The following is a 6,149-nucleotide window of genomic DNA, read 5'->3' on the forward strand; positions in this document are numbered from 1 at the left end:
TGGAGTTTTTGAGCTTGGGTCCCCTGTGAGGGTAGAGCGTGATTGTTGAAGTTTTGAACTTGAGTCCCCTGTGAGGGTAGAGCGTGATTTTTGGAGTTTTTGAGCTTGAGTCCCCTGAGAGGGTAGAGCGTGATTGCTGGAGTTTTGAGCTTGAGTCCCCTGAGAGGGTAGAGCGTGATTATAAAAACTTTGAGCTTGAGTCCCCTGTGAGGGTAGAGCGTGATTTTTGGAGTTTTGAGCTTGAGTCCCCTGTGAGGGTAGAGCGTGATATTTTGAGTTTTGAGCTTGAGTCCCCTGTGAGGGTAGAGCATGGAAGATGATTATGATTGTTAGAGTTTTTGAGCTTGAATCCCCTGTGAGGGTAGAGCGTGATTGTTGAAGTTTTGAACTTGAGTCCCCTGTGAGGGTAGAGCGTGGTTTTTGGAGTTTTTGAGCTTGAGTCCCCTGAGAGGGTAGAGCGTGATTGCTGGAGTTTTGAGCTTGAGTCCCCTGAGAGGGTAGAGCGTGATTATAAAAACTTTGAGCTTGAGTCCCCTGTGAGGGTAGAGCGTGATTTTTGGAGTTTTGAGCTTGAGTCCCCTGTGAGGGTAGAGCGTGATATTTTGAGTTTTGAGCTTGAGTCCCCTGTGAGGGTAGAGCATGGAAGATGATTATGATTGTTAGAGTTTTTGAGCTTGAATCCCCTGTGAGGGTAGAGCGTGATTGTTGAAGTTTTGAACTTGAGTCCCCTGTGAGGGTAGAGCGTGATTTTTGGAGTTTTTGAGCTTGAGTCCCCTGAGAGGGTAGAGCGTGATTGCTGGAGTTTTGAGCTTGAGTCCCCTGAGAGGGTAGAGCGTGATTATAAAAACTTTGAGCTTGAGTCCCCTGTGAGGGTAGAGCGTGATTTTTGGAGTTTTGAGCTTGAGTCCCCTGTGAGGGTAGAGCGTGATTGTTGGAGTTTTTGAGCTTGAGTCCCCTGAGAGGGTAGAGCGTGATTGTTGAAGTTATTGAGCTTGAGTCCCCTGTGAGGGTAGAGCGTGATTTATTAAGTTTCGAGCTTGAGTCTCCTGAGAGGGTAGAGCGTGATTTTTGGAGTTTTGAGCTTGAGTCCCCTGAGAGGGTAGAGCATGGAAGATGATTATGATTGTTAGAGTTTTTGAGCTTGAATTTCCTGTGAGAGTAGAGTGTGATTATTGGAGTTTTGAGCTTGAATCCCCTGTGAGGGTAGAGCGTGATATTTTGAGTTTTGAACTTGAGTCCCCTGTGAGGGTAGAGCGTGATTTTTGGAGTTTTGAGCTTGAGTCCCCTGAGAGGGTAGAGCGTGTTTTTTTGAGTTTTTGAACTTGAGTCCCCTGTCTGGGTAGAGCGTGATTGTTGAAGTTATTGAGCTTGAGTCCCCTGTGAGGGTAGAGCATGGAAGATGATTATGATTGTTAGAGTTTTTGAGCTTGAATCCCCTGTGAGGGTAGAGCGTGATATTTTGAGTTTGAGCTTGGGTCCCCTGTGAGGGTAGAGCGTGATTGTTGAAGTTTTGAACTTGAGTCCCCTGTGAGGGTAGAGCGTGATTGTTGGAGTTTTTGAGCTTGAGTCCCCTGAGAGGGTAGAGCGTGATTGTTGGAGTTTTGAGCTTGAGTCCCCTGAGAGGGTAGAGCATGGAAGATGATTATGATTGTTAGAGTTTTTGAGCTTGAATTTCCTGTGAGAGTAGAGTGTGATTATTGGAGTTTTGAGCTTGAATCCCCTGTGAGGGTAGAGCGTGATATTTTGAGTTTTGAACTTGAGTCTCCTGTGAGGGTAGATCGTGATTGTTGGAGTTTCGAGCTTGAGTCCCCTGTGAGGGTAGAGCGTGATATTTTGAGTTTTGAGCTTGAGTCCCCTGTGAGGGTAGAGCATGGAAGATGATTATGATTGTTAGAGTTTTTGAGCTTGAATCCCCTGTGAGGGTAGAGCGTGATATTTTGAGTTTTTAACTTGAGTTCCCTGTGAGAGTAGAGCGTGATTTTTGGAGTTTTTGAGCTTGAGTCCCCTGTGAGTGTAGAGCGTGATATTTTGAGTTTTGAGCTTGAGTCCCCTGTGAGGGTAGAGCATGGAAGATGATTATGATTGTTAGAGTTTTTGAGCTTCAATCCCCTGTGAGGGTAGAGCGTGATATTTTGAGTTTGAGCTTGGGTCCCCTGTGAGGGTAGAGCGTGATTGTTGAAGTTTTGAACTTGAGTCCCCTGTGAGGGTAGAGCGTGATTTTTGGAGTTTTTGAGCTTGAGTCCCCTGTGAGGGTAGAGCGTGATTATAAAAAACTTTGACCTTGAGTCCCCTGTGAGGGTAGAGCATGGAAGATGATTGTTAGAGTTTTTGGGCTTGAATCCCCTGTGAAGGTAGAGCGTGGATCATAAATATTTAAACTTGAGCCCCCAGCGAGGGTAGAGCATGGAAAATGATTTTTTTAGCTTGAGTCCCCTGTGAGGGTAGAGCGTGGATATTGAATGTTTTAGCTTTAGTCTCCTGCGAGGTTAGAGCCTGGTAGATGAATCTTTGAGCTTTGAGTCCCCTGCGAGGGTAGAGCCTGGATGATGACTTTTTTTTAGCTTGAGTCTCCTGTGAGCGTAGAGTGTATTTGCTGGAGTTTTGAGCTTGAGTCCCTTGTGAGGGTAGAGCATGACTATTGGAGTTTGTGAGCTTAAGTCCCCTGAGAGGGTAAAGCGTGATTGCTGTAGTTTTTTTAGCTTGAGTCCCCTGTGAGGGTAGAGCGTAATTTTTTGAGTTTGTGGGCTTGAATCCCCTGCGAGGGTAGAGCATGGAAGATGATATATTTTTTACCTTGAGTCCCATGTAAGGTTAGAGAGTGAAGGACAAATCTCTGGGCTTGAGTACCCTATAGGGTAGCGCGTGGATGTTTGAGCTTTTGGCTTGAGTTTTTGTGATTATAAAGCTTCGATGTGGGAGTCTTTTAGCGTGAATTCCATGAGAGGGTAGAATTTTAAATCACCTACATGACTTAAATTAGAGCTCATGATTGGATTTCCGGGAAGATAGTATAACATAAATTATATCGATTTATTAAAGTTGGTAAAAGATTTTTCACATCTTCAATCTTTTAACGTGATAGTTTTAGAAATGATAGGCTCATAACCTGCATTACTTAAATTTGAGCTCATGATTGGATTCAAGGAAGGTATAGTAGAAATAAATATTTTCGATTGTTGGAAAAGTTTTTTTTTTCTTTCTTCAAATTTCCAATACTGTTGAAGTGATGGTTAAAGAATAGATAGGCTCATAACCTGTAGGATTTAAATTGACTTTATGATTGGATTTCAGAGAAGATTTAGTAAAAGATAAATTTTATCGATTGTTGGAGAAGTTGGAATTAAAACAAATAATCAGATTTTCAATATTGTTGGAAAAATAAATTGAAATCGATTGACTCATAACCTTTACGACCTAAATTTGAGCCTATTTTTTGTCCAAAATATTCAAAATAAATAGAAAATCGGGCGAAAGTCACGACAATGATTGGAATTCATATATTGGTATATTATCGGTTGTTGAACAAGCTGGGTAAGAAATTGTTAAGATTTCCAATCTATTGAAGTGGTGATTGCGATAGGCTAAAACTTAAACTTGAGTTAATGATTTGATTCGGGGAGTTATATTGAAAGATAAATATAATCGATTGTTGGAAAAGTATGTCATTTTTAACGAAGTTTCAATCTTTTGAAGTGATGATTTAAGAATCGATAGGCTTATAACCTACACGGCTTAAATTTGAGCTCATGTTTGGATTTTAAAAGATAAATATCGATTGTTGGGGAAGTTAGGAATGAAATTTTCAGATTTTAATATTGTTAAAGTTATGGTTTAAGAATCGATAGGCTCATAACCTACACGACCTAATTTAGAGCTTGTTTTTATGTCCGAAATATTCAAAATTCATGGAAAATTGGGCTCGACAATGATTGGAATTCGTATATTGCTATATTATCGATTGCTGAACAAGCTGAAGTGATGATTTAACAGACAATAGGCTTGTAACCTACACGACTAAAATTTGAGTTTATAATTGGATTCAGGGAAGATCTATTAATAGATAAATATTATCGATTGTTAGAAAAGTTTGAGAAGACTTTTTTTTTTTTTTAGATATCTTTGAGAAATGATTTATGAATAGACAGGTTTAAATTCATGCTCATGATTGGAATTCAGGGAAGATTTAATAAGAGGTAAATTTTATCGATGTTTAGGAAGTTGGAAAATTGTTTTCGAATTTCAATATTGTTAAAGTGATGGTTTAAGAATCGATAGGCATCACTTGCAAAACTTAAATTTAAGGTTATGATTGGATTCAGGGAAGATAAAGCAAAACAATTTTAGGAATTTTATAGGAATTGTTTAGATTTTCAATCTTTTTGAAGTGATGATTTAAGAAACGATAGGCTTGTAACCTACACGACTTGAATCAGAGCTCCTAATAGAATTTCTGGGAAAATTGAAGGGTATATTTCCAGGTGTATTATTCAATCAATTAATTACACGATAGCTTTCCAAGTTGTCGTTTTTTATTTCTTTAATTGCAGGTAACCACGTTGACGTTGGGGTTCTGGCTGATATGTGTCACGATCAAGGATACCGGAGAAGCATCTGCTGAAGCCGAATTCTGAGATGAGCTGAATTTTCCGCATAAAAGGATCACCAAGCTGATGTTAATCTGAATAAATGATTGAATTTTTAGAGTAGGAAAGAACGAGGATGTAGTGAATGAGTGTGGCAGAGAAGAGAGAGAGAGTGAGAAGAGAGAGCGTTCATGTAGCGTAATGAGAGAGCAGGTCAGCCGAGAGAGAAGTTGAGAATGTGTGCGTGAGAAAACGAGAAATAAATCAGTCGTGTGTTTTGTTTGGGCATTAAAAGACGTGCGTTATTATTTGTGTCCGAAATAAAAGAAATCCGAAGGAAATCGGGCGAAAGTCACGACACTGGGATCACACAATTAGGGGTTTTTTCGAAAACAAATTTCGAGATGTCAAACTCTACATTGGTGAATTTCTTGCTCACTAAACAGCGGGAAAGTAGTCCTGATGGTAGAGGCGCAGTGCTATCAATTAGAAGTTTTTTTATCACAGTGGTGCAAATCTTGATTTTTATCTGTTTTTTTTTCAGCGAGTTTTTTGCTACCGACGGATAGGTCGGACCTAGGGGTCGGACAGAACGGTCAATACATTATTAATGCATCAAAATACTTTGTTAACATATCGACATTTCGTCAATATATTAACTCGATCCCACCATGACCTTTAGAATCTTGACGAGTTGAAATGTCATAATAAAATCAAAACAAAACAAATTTCTTGTTCACGGTTTCACTAAGTCGTTCCAGAAAAATGTAAAATACCGGAGAAACGGTGGCAGCGACTTCCAAACCGTTGGAAACATCCGGGGAAGGTGCATAGTGTTGATGGTGGGCACGTAACCTCCGCATCCGCCGCAAAAATGCAGTGTGGGAAATAAAGGGTTTTTGGCTTGAACAACGACAATGTTGCGAATCGAACCGCACATTGGTGTGAACACGAATTCCGTTGAAAAGTCAAGCATCGCCGCAGATTTTCAAACCGAGAACCATTTTTGAAGACTTCCGACAAAAAGTGAAAATTAACGTTCAATCAAGTTTTTTTTTGTTTACGTTTCGTTCCCGGCCAAGGATGCCAGATGCACAGATTTGTCTGTGTTTCACAGACATTTGGGCTTGTGTCAGACATTTTTTGAGGTACACAGACTTTTAAAAAACTTCATTAAATTAATATTTTGTAAATTTTTTATCCAAAACTTATTTAGTTAGTTCTCAAATGCATAAAAACGCAATTGCTGATGGATTTCAATGACTGTAAATTGATATATTTGAATTTTAGACAAGTGCACAGACATACACAGACTTTTTTACAGACATTTTAAAAAACCATCTGGCATCCCTGTTCCCGGCAGATAGTATTCGGATCAAAATCTACCAGGCTTGGTTTGGTGTGTTGTTTGTCCTAATACGGGGGAGACGACTCTTACACCTGGAATGGCTTAATGGCCTAACAACAACTAAGGCCGGGGCCGACGTTTTATTTCCCCATCCGATGGGAGGGTGGTATGTCGAGTCCGAATTGCCAAGACATCTCGGTGTTGAGGATGCACTCCGT

This window comes from Culex pipiens, chromosome 3 (assembly GCF_016801865.2).
Source record: "Culex pipiens pallens isolate TS chromosome 3, TS_CPP_V2, whole genome shotgun sequence".
NCBI lineage: Eukaryota > Metazoa > Arthropoda > Insecta > Diptera > Culicidae > Culex > Culex pipiens.